At 33.4% G+C, this 16,194-nt stretch overlaps 1 long non-coding RNA gene across 1 annotated transcript; it reads right to left on the bottom strand.

The window, feature by feature from the left end:
- Positions 1 to 4,286: 4,286 nt before the first annotated feature.
- Positions 4,287 to 5,318, bottom strand: LOC126738988 (uncharacterized). Its single transcript, XR_007661514.1, has 2 exons — positions 5,182 to 5,318; positions 4,287 to 5,117 (listed from the first exon to the last, which is right to left on the bottom strand). It is a non-coding gene; the product is annotated as an uncharacterized LOC126738988 (long non-coding RNA).
- Between the last annotated feature and the right edge of the window lie 10,876 nt (positions 5,319 to 16,194).

Raw genomic sequence — 16,194 nt, 5'->3', positions numbered from 1 at the left:
TTTCTGGGATCAAGTTGTTTCTAAGAATGACACGGTATTGGTCAGCGATTCTCTGCTCAATCAGGTGAATATTTGGATAATTTCTGCAGAATTTGGCATATAGCTATTATCTGTAGTCAATCATCTGTTACCCCATGTTTGTTACCTTAAAAAATATGCGCATTATAGATTAATTCATGGCAGGTGTCCATTTTAAGCGCTGTCTCGGTAACCCTGCTTGAGTGAGCACTGGCTGGGTTTCTTGCACAACACCTTCAGCAGCTTGAGTCCTGGTTGGTGTTTGAGGACCCTATGCAACTGGGGGTTGTGGTGGAGCTGCAAATCATCTGCAACATCGTACCATCATATTTACTAAACTAACCAATTGGTGTCATCTATATACCCACATATATTCTTCGACATACAAATTTGAACAGATTAGCCATCAGATTGTATTTTCCTACGTTTGAACGATGTTCTTTCGATAAAGTTTCATATATGGGAGATGTTAACACGAATTTTTTAAATATTGGTAGCTTCGTGTGGTTGCAGTCGTAACCATGCAGTAATCTGAGTCAAATAATTAATGAGCCGGCTAGAATTACACAAAATAGAAGCTAATTTGGATGGATCCACGTGGATCCTATATTTATAACTTCGATTTTAATACTTTCTGAGCTACTTTAGCTACCTGTCATATTCCATTATTTTATACAGCAAGAAACGATTGGCATATTATTTTAAAAATAATAATAGATATTGATAAAAAAGTAGATTTATTACATAACTTTATGATTTCCACATTTGCCAAATACGCGACAATTAAAACCATAAAAATCTGGAACTTTGTGTAAGCGCCTTCGTAACTCCCAATTTAAAACTCAATATGAAACAAAGGGATAATGCTTTGCAAAAATGTTAAAAAAGTCAATAGAAAAGTACAAATTCACTGGGAAAATATAAGCAGCGTCGTAATTTTGTATTATCCTCAATGCACAAAGAAAAAAAGGTTTATTTGGATAACTTGTCAAAAAATAACGCCAATTCAAATTTATTTGGCGGTCTGTTAGTGATTTAAATGTTAAAACGCAAATATATTATGAGCTCTCTATACCATTATCTGATCCGCAAAAAATTCATAATTATTTTGGAAATTTCTTACAAAACGGATTCACAAAATGCCAAAATCAAATAGATTTTTTTAATAATAATTTGTATAATCTTAATAAATTTTCAGAAATAAAATTTGAATTTAACAAATAAGTAATATAATTAATAAAGAATTTCGATCCAATGTATGTATATATAGTATGTATAGATAGTATATCTGCCAAAATTCTAAGATATCGTAGCCACTTAGAATAGTGAGTATTTTGCCAACTGTTTCAAAAGTATTGAAAAACTATACTTATAAACAATTATATCAATATGTATATGAAAAAAATATAATACCAAATTGCCAATGCAGTTTTAGAAAGGACTACTCAACAGCGACGGCCTTGGCTACAGTCATGTGATAAGGGCAATAACTCTCTTAGACTTTTCAAAAGTATTTGATTCCATTCACTGAAAAAATGATCTCAACATTAAGATACTATGATTACTATGGCTTTCACTATTCACTTGTTAGATTCTTATTTAAAAGACAGATTGCAGTGCCTCTAATGTTAATTTTATCTAACTTTAAGCATATATAATGATGACACATAACTTCCTTTAAGCTTTAAATCTAAAAATGTCTTAATTCATTGAATTAGCGTCATAATCAAATCATTGAATTAAGAAGATCCTAAAATTGTAAGTGACGAATTTACTTGGATTTTTTCTTCCTGGACTCCTTAGCCCAAAAACGCGAATTCATTTTATAAAAGATCGTTTAAAAATAAATTGCTCAACAATCAAACTAGATATTTTATAAATTACCGAAATTTGCCTAAAAAAATAAAATTCATCAAGTTGCGTTTTATGCTATGAGTAAATCCTGTTGATAGCAAATATTTTTTGTCGTTTTTTCCTTTTTTTCATACATTCTTATTATTATATCTTTTAAAGAATTCGGTTTCAAAATCCCAACAATTTAGTTACATAAAAGTGCTTGTAGAGACTTTATTATTCTCATTGTTACCAATAAATCTCTTCACTTTCTTAAAAATAATGGTTCTACGACGGTTAGAAACAGTGCAACTCGAGCAATCAGTTCGTTGGCTACAGAAGGGCCTAACTCAAGAAGTTGCTAACCGGCTAAATGTGTCGTGAGTCGTGCATGGAATCGATATGTAGAGACAGGGTCTGCAGCTTACAGGCATGGTGGAGGCCGAGAACGTGCTACGACTCATGCTCAAGACCGCTATATAACAGTAACTGCAAGAAGAAACCGAACATTTACGGCTTCGAGAATTAACAGCTACTTAAGGCATGCTACTGGGAGGGTAATTTCTAATCAGACTGTTACAAGAAGATTACATGTAATTACATTTAAGAGCCAGACGACGTGCCACACATCCACGGTTGACGGGGGAACATCATGCATGCAGAAATCGGTGGGCAATAGAACACAGTAATTGGAATTGGAATTGGAATTGGAATTTTCAAAACTGGAGGTCTTGTATGTTTACGGATGAGTTCAGATTTCGGCTACATATGTGTGATGGTCGAATTTTGGTATGGAGGGAAAGGGGACAGCGATACTATGGAAATTTGATGGTGCCCCCTACCCTTTTTGGTGGCGGTTCAGTTTGCGTTTGTGGAGGCATATTTTTCGATGGCCGCACCGATTTAGTGGTGTTAAGAAATGAAAGAATGAACGCTATACGATATAGAGACATTATTATAGAGAACATAATTGTACCATTTTTTGGTGCAATAGGCGAAGAATTCGTTTTAATCGATGATAATGCGCGCCCGCACCGTGTGAGAATTGTCAATGATCGCATTGAATTTCATGGCGTTACCAGAATAGACTGGCCACCACATTCACCCGACATGATTGCATTGAACATGTATGGACCGAAATGTCTCGAAGATTAAACCAGCTCAAACAGCCACCTCTAACCTTAGAACAACTAGCCAATCAATTACCGAAAATATGGCAAAACATTCCTCAACACTACATTAACAACTTAATAAGAAGTATGCCAAACAGGGTGACAGCACTAAGACGAGCCAGGGGTGGACCTACAAGGTATTAATTTTCATGACAGGACTTTGGGGCACGCTTTACAGGGTGTAATTTTATTTTAATTTTTCCTGTTGTGTGTTAAAAATTTAAATTTGTTAGGAGATATCTGTTTATTTAATTTTTTTTTGGGCTATTGTGAGTGAACTTAATAGAGATTTATTTATTACATTTAATTTTGTTTTATTGTAAGTCATTGGCAAACTAAAATTGCAGATTTTTATAATATCCACTTCGATTGTTGAGCAGTGTATATATTAGTGATATAAAAATTCCGTTGTTCCATTTGTCGAAACTTCAAAAAACTTGGGTAGGTAGTTGGACACTGAAATGAGATTCAAAAACTACATTGACAAAGATAACAGTGCCGCAGATTTAGGACTTATAACTTATACTTAGACTTAAATAAAACTGATTTTATTTCAAAAGAAATGCCGACCTTTCGGCCTTTATTAAGACCATCTTCAGGCCATCTCCGTAGCCTAAGGATGATGTGCTAAACGTGAGACTCTCTCCATTTCACGCTAAGCATGTGTACAGGGTGTCCCATTTTGGGTACTTTTGCGAGATATCTTCGTTATTTTTAGAGATAGAGAGTTGAATTTTTGCGAGACTGTGCTACTTTTTCGGAAGACTAAAGATGCTGCTAACAAAATTTTTATAGCTCTTATTTTTTAAGATACAGGGCATTTTTGAAATTTGTGCATTTTAGGAGCTCCATCGTATCTCCGCTATTTTAAGAGTTTTTATAAAAGTAAAAACTCATTCTTGTAGATTTTTTTGCATAGAATCTAGTGGTGTAGATTTATTTTTTTTCATTAATAGTTTTTGAGTTATAACCCAAACTTATGTTTTTTTAAATGGAACACCCTATATATTTACAATTCATAACATTGGCCTTTTTTTTTAAAAATACGCAGATAACTAACAATTTTCTAAATGAAATTCATAATTTAATAGTAGGCCATGAATAACAATAATAGACAAATAAAAAGTTACAAATTAATAAAAGTTACAAAATAACGACGAATGGGGAATTGCATCATTCTTTTTTTTTTGTAATAAATGAACATAAAAAATAAATATTCATCATGCATCATTCTTATTTTTGTTGTAATAAAGGAACATAAAAAACAAATATATAAATTTAATAAACACTATAAGAAAACAACCATATAACAAAACAGTATTTTTACAAGAGATGTTCAAAATGACCACCATCTTCTCCGATACAAAATTGGCACATCTTTGTAACCCTTTAAATAGCATTCAAAATAATAATTTGTTTCCTTTTCAGATTTTGAAATGCTAAATGAATTACGTCTTGAAGTTCTATTAGATTATTGCATTGTCTTTTATACACTTGATCTTGTATATACCCTGATAAAAAAAAATCTATAATCGAGAGGCCATCTAACAGGTCCGTTGATACCTATCCATCTTTGAGCAAAGTTATTTTCAAGAAATGCCCTTACTAGCCCAAAGTTATGACTTGGGGCACCATCTTGTTGTAGGTAGACAGTGTTATATTGGGCTAGAGGGATATTTTCCAAAAGTTCTGGAGTAACTTTCTCAAGTATGTCTTGTTAAAGTTTAAATGAAGTCAATTGAAACAGCACCAGTTAACTTGGCTGGTGACCGTTTTGTAAATACACTAGTTGTCAACAAGCTTTTATTTTTGATAGCAAACCAGACACCTGCCAAATATATTGGTGGTGTTCCAATTGACTTCATTTAAACTATACCTACGTGCTGTAAAATTCCCTTCAAAAATTCGGTATACTATTTGTTTTCCCAAAATAAAACAATATACTCCGTCTCCAAAGCGTCCTTGTTGTACCTTTCTTCCCAATTTTCTTTATTCTGTGCTTTAGGACGCGGCTGAACAAAAGATCCGTGCTTAAGTAATTTGTCCTTTAAACGGGCAAATATACCAAAAAACGGTTGCCTTCTCTCTGGATATCTAACAAGGATAAAACTGCAACATTAGAAATTGGTAGGTAGTCATATAACGGCTTCTAACTTACCTATAGGCATATACTTCAGAAGCTTCTTCAGCATTTTCATTGCTTTGTATAAAACATACAAGCATATCATATTTTTCATAATTTTTAAATGCCATTTTTTTGGCAAAATTCACAAATAACGAAAATAAATATTTTCGTTACCTATTCATTCAAAAACAGAGAAATGTCAATCAAAATCCGAAGATAGTTGACATTAATTTATTTATTTATTTATTTATTAACGGTATTCACAAATTTTACAAAAATAAAATAATACAAAAGATATTAATATTAATTTAACTTAAGCTTGATAATAGTAAGACATAAATCAATGTTACAAATTAATTTAAAGAAACATGTTAATTTAATAAAAAATAATTCATTTGTCATTTTTTTGTTTCTTATTATAAATAGCCATGGCCTCCCATTAAATTATGAATTTGATTATTTAAATTTAGAAAATTGTTATTTATTTGCGTATTTTTGAAAATAAGTCTGTTATATATTTTTAAAAAGGTAAAAAAATGCCAATATTATGAACTATAAATATAAAAAAAACTATAAAAATGAGTTTTTACTTTTACAAAAACTTTTAAAATAACGGAGATACTACGGGGGTCCCAAAATGCAAAAATTTCAAAAATGCCTTGTATCCTACAAACTAAAAGGGCTATAAACATTTTGTTGATGGCATCTTTAGTTTTACGAAAAAGTAGCATAGTGTCGCGAAAACCGCAACTCTTTATCTCAAAAAATAACGGAGATATCGCGCAAAAGTACCCAAAATGGGACACCCTGTACTTAATTATACCCACAATAAAAAAAAAATAAATAAGATAATAGGAAAGTCAAGAAATCTAAGTGGAAATTTTTTCGTAATGTAATAATGTAAAATATAATTTGTTGCTATTTATATAATAACTTTTTGCTTTTTCTTTATTTTGCTACTTTTTCTTTCTTTAAGTTTATTATATTTTTTGTGATTTTTTTTGACTTCACCACTGCTAGCACTGTATGCCTATTGGTTTGTCTCTCATTATATTTAACAAAATTGTTATTTTTTTTGGTATTTAATAAAAGGCGATTTATTATCATTATTGCTTATATTATGGACGTTTTGATTCCAGAAGGAACTTATGCGAAGCTTTTGATTGCAATAACAATCGTGATCTATTGTTCAAGCTTTATTCCAATGACTTCAGGGGCACTTTCTTAGTTCTATTTGTTTGAGTGCTGTCAAAAAGTGTATATTCGACCGCCGTATTCTGAGGCTTCAGTCAATGAGTCTCTCAGGGTTCAATCCTGGACCCCAATTCTCAAAATTTAAATAAATAATCTTGTTCTTCTAAGCTTTACTAAAACAACGTGGCAAGCACAAAGAAAAAAAGTCACATACAACAATATTTTTATTTCCATACACGTCAACTACAGTATGATTAAAAGCATCTTGCCATGGGTCAACAAACAACAATCAACATCCCAATGAAGAAAAAAATAAACTCGACCAGATAGCTCAATATAAACTGGGCGACCGCTGATCCTGTCCTATATGCTATCATCATCATCATCATCATCATGGTCGTCGCGATGACGAGAAGCAACAAAGGAGATCAGGTACTAATTCCTTCATGGTTTAAATTAAAAGTGCTACTGGGTACTGCCGATGATATTATAGATGGTAGTGCCTGGCCGCGCCTTGCCCAAGGCTCTGCTTCATATAAAAAATATCAAATTAAAATATAGCTGACTCACGGTGGATTCTTGTTTCTCGATGGCTCGGTTGGACCAGCAGAATCTGGTGTGTGCATCACGGTCAATTGTTGTTGCTTGGGTTCAGTTTTCGTACGGCGATAGACAACAAACAATGAAATATTTTTATTAATAACCATACATGGAAGAAGTTGTAGACCTGGCAGGTAAAAAATTTATCTGAAAGAATTAAAGCATGATTTTAATAAAGATATTTCTTCAAATTTCTTAGGCTTTAGATCTCTGAAATTAAATAGAATATTAATAAAAGTGTCTTGAAACCGTTATAGTGGACCTAAGGTAGCTATATGTAAGATATGTAGCTATAAGACAATTTAAGAATAAAGATACACTATCATTAATTAATTACTCATCCGCACACTACTCGCTCAAAACAGTTAACTGGTTACCTACCAAAAATAAACACCACACTAGGACAGCGTTTCTACTTCTATCTGAGTCAAAAAATTCATTCAATATTCTCTGCTGGTCTTTCTGGGAATAATTCTTTATTATTTGTTTAAAGTAAAATTAAAGGAGTGGATTATAAGCCAACCTAGAAGAAGAAAGTATATTGAATATATCATAGACTATAAAAATAAGTAAATGTATACATGTTTTACAAAATTGCAAGCATTAGTATAAATAAACCCTAATTTATTATTATTTATTCCTGATTTAGACGCAAACCCTATTTTGACAGATATCACTACCAACTTGGCTGTTATTCTTCTAAAACTTCATCAATTGTTTTATGTATAATGATATCAACTTGAAAATTGTTATTTAAATGTATTTTAGCACTACCTAGGAGTAAAAACTCTAATAGCATAAGTACTTTTTATGGTTATTAGTGTAATAAGTTTGATAGTACTAAATTGAGTTTTTTTTTAAACTTTTATTATTTAAAAAAACTACTTTGTTTAAATTATTATTCTATGTATTCATAAACCCCTGACAAAGTTAACCTTTTGTGGGCCATTTGTTCATTTAGACATTTCAATTTTAAACTTTATTTTACTGTATTTTCTGGAATAAACTTATGTATAATAATAATAATTATTATTATTATACATGATGTTTCAACATTTTGTGTACAAACGAAGAGAAATGACTTTTTAACTTATTGTTTCCTATCAATATAGGTTCGCAAATGCTTCGATACCAATCTAGAGACAGGTGAAATTTCAATATTTTTTAATGATTAGAATTTTTAAGATTTTTAACTCAAATTTAAAAAGTAAGTTATGCATTAGGAGATACACCCAACGTGAAACGATCAAACTAATGTTTCAATGAAGAAATGACCGAAAAATTTCAAATAAAGGCCGATTTCGCGACACCTATAAGCTCATCTTCATAAATCCAACAATCATTTCATACTTTTCTGAGTTCCTGGATATTTCATACCTTTTCATACCTTTCCGAATACAATGAGATCATCCCCAAGGTCCTAGCTCTAATCCTTGCCAAGATATGGCAATTTTGGGTGGTGTCATTTGTAAAGGTTGGCTCAAATACCATTATAACTCGGTATTTTCATAAATGGCAATATGCTCCTGGTATAGTTAAGGAAAAAACATTTTCGGTAAAAAAAAGCCATGCTTGGAGATATAGATAATATAGAGAGTGTTACAAAATTCGGTGCAAATATTTTAAGAGCGTATTGTTGGACTTAAAATAAGACTTTTTTTTATAAACATGTGTCCTAAAATGCATATCCTCAGAGCTGCAGCCCGCGCAAATTTTTTGGAAAAAATTGATTATTTGGAACATTGACTACAGTTATACGTCAAATCTTTTGGAAGTTCCCTAAAGTTCTAATTGTTTTAGGTCCTCTTGATATTTTCCGTCCCGAAAATGGTGTAAACCCAATTTTAGGAAAGGATTTAGGGGAGCTTACCCTTTTGATGGCCCATATCTTGTTTCCAATAAGAAATTTTTAAATGTAGAACACCATCTAATTAGCCATAGAAAAATCAAAAATTATCGTTTTTGGCATTTTTTAATAAAATTAATTTGATTTGACAAAAAAATGAAACAGTCACAGCCCACTTTGTTTTTTCTAATTTAATAGATTAATCGGGATTAATAATATACTCCGCTTTCGTTTATCACTGATTTTGATAGTTAACTCGATGGTGTTACTAGATTTTAAAGTTTCGTATGGTAAACATAAAGGCGCGTCCACACTATGCCAATCGGCATCATTCGACTTATGCCGATCGACAAAACCGAATTAGTGTAGACGTACCGATCGGCCTTGCCGACTTGCCGAAAGCCGGCCCGAATCATGCCGAATTCAACCCGACTAAAGTCGGTCTCCTTCAAAGAAAACCGAACCGAATAAAATCAAAATCCACAAGTGTGTACATGCCGGGCGGCTTTAGTCTCAGTCGAAAGAAAGTCGCATGCGTGCAAATTTATTTTATTTGTTTTTTAAATGTTTAGAGTTTGTAGGTGACAGTGCGTTATTTTTTGCATTGAGTTCGGAGTTTTTGCTTTTAGTTCAGAATTATGACGTGGACTGACGAAGAAACGTTGGCCTTTATTGATATGTATCGTGTTCGTTCTTCATTATGGAACAGTTAAAATTCCGATTACAAAAATAAAAACCGAAGACATGACGCTCTCACGGAAATTGCTGTTTCATTTGGTATAGAGAAGCAGGAGGTTGAGCGAAAAATAAAAAAATTATAAAGCCATTTTTCGAGGGAAAGAAAGAAAGGACTCGAAAGCAAAAAAACTAGAAGTGTTACTGACGAAGGGTACGTAAGCAAATGGTTCATGGTTCAATGGTAAGCAAAAACAACATAGTTTGGTACGCAAGCTATGTTGTTCTTAACCGACAAGAATAAACCACGAAAAACAGTAGATAATGTTGAGGTAAGTTCATATTTTTATTTTTTAAATTTGTCGATTTGAAAATTTAAGTTTGTCCGTTAGTAGGTCAACCTAAAATAACTCTGTGATATCAATTTAAACAGCCGAAACAAAAAAAAATATATTTTTTTTCACGAATTTTTTTCTTCAAAACTATGGACTTTAAAGATTTACAAGAGGAAGACACTGGAAATGGAGGAGAAGTTCAAGGCCAAGTTTCAACTCAACCATCAACTTCCCAAGAGAAACAGGCAGCAGCGGAGACTCCTACAAAAATACTCAAATCCAAAGTTTTTACATCTCCGAAAACCACCAAAAGCAAATCTGCAAAACTTTCATTAAGTAATTCTGCTAAGGCACCTATCTTTGATGAAGCGGTGAATCTCATGAGATCCATTCAGTCAAAAAGAGTGGACAACAAAGATGAATATTCATTGTTTGGTAAACAAGTAGTGATGAAGATACGCAGACTTGCTACACCGCGAACCAGATTTTTGGTGCAAAATGCCATACTGTTTGACGCAGAAATGGGGATGTATGAACAATACAGTGCACCAACTAGGGCTGCATACAGTAACATGGCACTTTCTACCTCAAACATTCCAAGTCATTTTTCCCCATGACGTACCACTTATCATCTTGCATGGTGCTCAATCAGACTCATACAATGATGGAATCACCTGCATATTCCCAGTCGCCGTCGCCTGCATGTTCTCAAGCGCCGTCACCTGGATCTGTTTTCTCTGATGGCTTTATGGACAACTATTCCCAGCAGCACTCTCAAGAACGATCCAGCTATGAGGATGACTCTACACACTTAACGCTTCTTTCTGGCACATGAAGATCTCTACCATTTTGGATTATCTTTTCAAACATCATTTTTCTTTTTCTAATTTTGAATTATTTACTTTTCTTTTTGAATTTGTAAAACTATTTTTCAGTACTCTTTTTCTACTAACACGTATGGTTTCTTAAGACAATTTTAAAAGAAGAAATCTCTAACTACATTGTTTTTAGATTTTCTAAGTCTGATGCTGGACAGTGTTTGTTTAATAATACATAATGTAGTCTTATTTTGATGCCTTTTTCTCCAGTGTCATAAATAAATCAAAAGTTTTTTATTCTATTTTTTTACTTTTCTTACCTTGACGTAATTTTGAAGAGCTTCGACAAGGGCGTCACAAACTTCTGGCACGAAACGAGAAATAGCTTGCTTGGATATCTTCATAGTGTACATCAATTAATGGTACGAATCTCCAGTCGCAATGAAACACAGTGTGGCTGCAAGGCGTTCACTTGCAGGAATAGCTTCCCTGAAGGATGTAGTTTTTTTTTAAGATTTTTGGTCCAATCATATTCAATAAAACCTCAAAATCAGAATTTTCATTCTGAAAAAGTTGCTGAACCTCACGTCGTTTCTGTACTCAAAATTTAACTCATCTACCTCATCAAGTAGTAAATCTTTCATAAATTCACTAGCTCTATACTTCTTTCTACCATTGAGGATACTGGGGCGAATCCAAAATCTCTGAGGGCGAAAGCAACGACGTTCACTAGCGACTACTCCAATTATGATTGCTGCAGCAGCAGCTTAAACAACGTCTTCGTCATCACTAATGATTTTAAAACACTTTTAACATACGCAGATGGGAAAGCGACACTACTACGTTCCAAACGCAGTGCACTAATGATGATTCGGCAGCCGGCACCGATCGGGACGTCCACACTACAAAGCAATATAGACGCAATGCCGACTTGATTATGCCGAACCGAACGTGCTGAGCGGCACAGGCCGATCGGCCTCTTTCGGCATAATGTGGACGCGCCATTAGATACGGACGCTTCCCTGAATCCTGCCCTAAAATGAAGTAAAATCTCATTCGATCATTGGTAGTCGTACGAGACGGTTGTGTCTTCACTCGTCGGCTCTGATAGTTTATTTTGACTTTGATTTGTTTTGATTTGTCTTTCTGTTTTTGACCTTACCAGACGCGACGCGAATTTTTGCTGTACGTGTGCTTTCGGTATAAATAGTTTTGATTTCCGATTAAATTAGTACCTGTTAACCTAAACTTCACCTTAAAATCACAATTTATTGAACTTTAACTCTACAACATCAAGTTTTCGCAGTGCGTGTGATTTGATAATAAACAGTTCCGGTCTCCTGCTTTACAAATAGTTCTCGTTCACAGAACAATATTTTTTATTTAAATATTTGGACACTTTTTGAAATCAATCTTAAGAAATTATGGCTGAATTTAAGTGTGATTCCTGTCAAAAGACCATCTTGGAGAAAAAAATATATAAGCTTCGCTGTAGCGGGGAATGTCGCCGAAATTTTTGCATGTCCTGTACTGATTTGGATAAGGCCACAACAAAGGTACTGTTTAATCAAAAGTATCATAACATTAGATTCTTCTGCAATGTTTGTGACTCTCCTACCTTAAAATACCTTCACGACAAGGTTTCACAGTTACAAAAAGCGCAGATTCCTTTAGACATTGTTGATGCTTTGGGTTCATGTCTCAAAAAGAATACGGATCTCTACCCTGTCATTACAGAACTATATGACATCTTGAGTCAAAATGATGAAATGGAATTTCCCAAATGGAAGGTTTTGTTCGAGAAAATGGATGACATTCACAACTTGCTTGCCAATAGTAGATCTGAAAATGGTCAAGAGTCAATGTTTCAGTCAATCAGGGATATGAAACAAGAGCTCTTTAACCTGTCTTCACTTCTTTTGGGAAATCACGACGAATCCGTCAAGATCCAGATTCATGATTCCCCCAAACAAGAACTTGCCAAGGAAATGGAAAATTTACGGAAGAGTATTAATCAAATGGCCCTTAAAATGGAAAAGTGGACAGTTAAGGAAAAAGAAATCCCTAAATACATTCCACCAATAGCAAAAAGATCCATCTCCATTTCTATACAGACCGATCAGGAATCAGAAGTTTCGCCCCCTATAAAAAGAATAACGGTTTCACCTCAGAAAACCATAACTAGGCAAGAATAGCATTACTTAATCGTCTTCAATATTTCTTCTGACTATACAATAAACCGGCTCGCTCATTACGTTAAAGATAAGCTCCAGACAAATTCTTTTATTCGATGTTTTCCCTTCACGCAAAATGAAGACAGTGTGAACTCCAGCTTTAAAGTAGGTGTCCAAAACAAGGATATTTTTAGCCAGCTAAAAGAGACGAACGTATGGCCGGCTGGTGCTGTAGTGGATGGACGGAGGATAGGTCCATTACCACCGTTAAATTCTCCACCGGCAGCTAATAAAACCTTAACTCCCAAACCTGTCTCAAATCAGCTCAATATGCTTCAAATTGGTTCAGATAAAGATGCGATAGCTGCATCTTAGTCATTTGGGCAAGAAAATGTCAGATTAAAACTTGTGGAGAAGGCCAACGATGATGATGGACTGCATAATATGGACCCAATGACTCCTCCAGTAGTGCGACTATCCCAAAAATCTGATGCGGAAAATGGACGGTACCTGTTGGCTAGACTGAGAGACCCCACCATCTTAAAAACTCTTAGGCTCTACTTGGCATACCTCTATGACCAACCTCCCAATGTCTGTCTCGAAGGCCACACCAAGACCAGTGTCAAGCTAACCTACTAACATAGACTCCCTCCGACGCTTGTATATCCGTTTCCACGACGTCTATGGAATTGGTGCAGCCGAAGTGGAAGAAGACCTCTCCGCTTTTGGATCCTTCATTTCTTTAGAAAAAAATTTAAGGGTTAAAAAAATACGAGAAAGTCAATCTAATTATTTTTCCAGTGGCTCCTCATCTAGGAACAAAAATGTTTAAATAACGTGACGCGACCAGAGGATCAAGCACTCTATGATAAATCGGATGATAGCAAGCTTAGCGTATTTCTTCTTAACATTCAGTCTTTAAGACATAAAACTAATGAATTATTTCTTTTATTAGAAGAGCTAAATTTTCCAGAAATAGTTGCTATAACCGAACACTGGCTAAACATTGATGAACCTGTTTTTGTTCAAAATTACACTACAATAGCAAGATTTAATAGAACTAATTTATCTCATGGGGGCACTATGATTATATCTATAAACATCGATTTTTCACCGGTAACTAAGTTTGATAACTTTTTATCAGAAAAAGTATTTGAATTTTTTATAGTTTACCATAATACATACGACCTCTATATATTATTTGTGTATATAGAACACCTGACGCTGACTTACAGACCTTTCTTCAAAAACTACTAAGCTTGCTAGAATCCTTGCCCTTAAAAGGTAAATTAATTTTGTGTGGCGACCTTAACATTGATTTTTCCAGTGTGTGTGCTGCTTAAGAATCTCTTCACTCTATTTTCGTCTCAATGGGTATAGTAATGCATATTAACTTTCCTACCAGAATGACTAGAAATAGTTCTAGTACCATCGACTATGTCGTGTCATCTTTTGCTCCTGAATTCGTAGATTGTACGGTTTTTAATTCCGGATTTTCTGATCATGAAGCTGCATTAACTAAATTTTCCAAAATTCTAAAAACAAAAACACGTTACATAAATTAGGCTGTGTTTTTGGCAAAAATAATTTCTTACAATTCAAGAACTTATGCCAAACGGCTGATTGGGATTTTCTTTCTGACGATATAGATAGTGAATTTTCTAGTTTTATAAAGTCTTTATCAAGTATTGCAGATAAGTCGTTTCCTCTTAGACCTATCAAAATTAAACATCATAAGCCATGGACCACTAAAGGCTTACGTGTTTCTGCAAAAAACATGCGCTCATTATCACATCTGAAAAAATTTTCAGACAGCGTATTTTTTCATAACTATGTCAAGCTTTATAGAAAAATGTACCATAAGACTATAAAAGCTGCAAAAGATATTTATTATAATAAAAGGATGATCGAATCAAGTAATGTTGCCAAAGAAACATGGTTTATTGTAAATAAATTAAGAAATCAGACTTCTTTATCTAGCACTATCCCTACTTCACCTGAGGACCTTAATCACTACTTTGTTAATGTAGCTAAAAATCTAATGGCTACCATAACACCTTCTCACGATCCTCGTTAATATCTCCCAAATGAAAATTTACACAGCTTCTTTTTTACCCCCATTGTATCAACAGAGCTTCAAACTACAATAAAGGAAATAAAAAACAAATTCAAATTCAGAAGACTTTTATTACCACTTAAACATTGTACATAGAAAATTACATTTTTTTATTACAAGAATTTACATAATGCTAAGAGTAATGCGGACTGAACTGCGATTATAAAAACAACCGATAACACATACACGAGCTAGCGCGCGTGTGCTGCTCAGACCGTTAAAACATACTAACCTAATTACAACTAAAAGAAGAATAAAGACTTTCCCAATTATAATTATTAAGAAAATAAGTCATTAAACCCTAAAAACATATAAAAGCTAAAAACAAAAAAATATAGTGTAATAATTTACTATATCAATTACATTAATATAGGTGCCATCAGTGCAATAGATAGAGAGGAGGAAGGGCGGCAAAAAACACGATCTGAGGCTAGAAAACCAGGGCAACACGACGCAAAAATGAATAGATATTTCAAAATGAACCATTTAAAATTTTATTTTTATGCCTGCCAGATCAACAAGACCAGTGTTGATTTAAAAAGTAAGAACTCAAAAATAATATGGTTGCAATTAAATAAAAATAATTAAATTGTATTTTTAATAAAAATTTGGTGGTGTGAATTTGTTAAAATGCCTATGTTAGTTGAGAATTAAGAAGAATTTCTTTAACATATGCAATAAATTTCTTTGGTGAACTATTTTTAATGTAATCAGGTAACTTGTTCCACATATGAATGCCTATATACTGGAATTATTTTTTAAAACCTGATGTTTGATGAAATGGAATTCTAATCAAGTTTGGATTTCTTACATTGTGTATATAATCATGGTAAAAAATAAGTCTCTTGAATATGGCCGCTGACCTGATTTAATTATTTTGTAAATTAAATTATACATATGACACTTCCTTCTATTTCTCATATTTAATATAAAATGTGAATTTAGATAAGTCGTAATGTGGTCTCTATACGATATATTAAAGGAAAAACGCATACAACTATTTTGCAGTTTTTGCACCGTCCTTGACAGAGATACGGTTAGTGAGTCGCCATACACAATGTCCGCATAATCTACCAAAGACAGTACAAGCGAATTGCAAAGCAAATATTTGGTGTTTGATGGTAACTGATTTTTGTATTGATATAAGTTTTTTAAACGACCGTAAGCAATTTTAATTTTGTTCTTAATGTGGGAGGCAAAGCTGAGATATGAATCGAATATAACCCCTAGATTACGTTTTTCCGCAACGGTTGGTATAGCTGTTCCATTAATATTAATTTTAAAATTT

The sequence above is a fragment of the Anthonomus grandis genome, chromosome 7 (assembly GCF_022605725.1).
Source record: "Anthonomus grandis grandis chromosome 7, icAntGran1.3, whole genome shotgun sequence".
NCBI classification, from domain to species: Eukaryota; Metazoa; Arthropoda; class Insecta; order Coleoptera; family Curculionidae; genus Anthonomus; species Anthonomus grandis.
The sequence above is the reverse complement of the archived record's forward strand: the minus strand, read 5'-3'. Positions and strand labels throughout refer to the sequence as shown.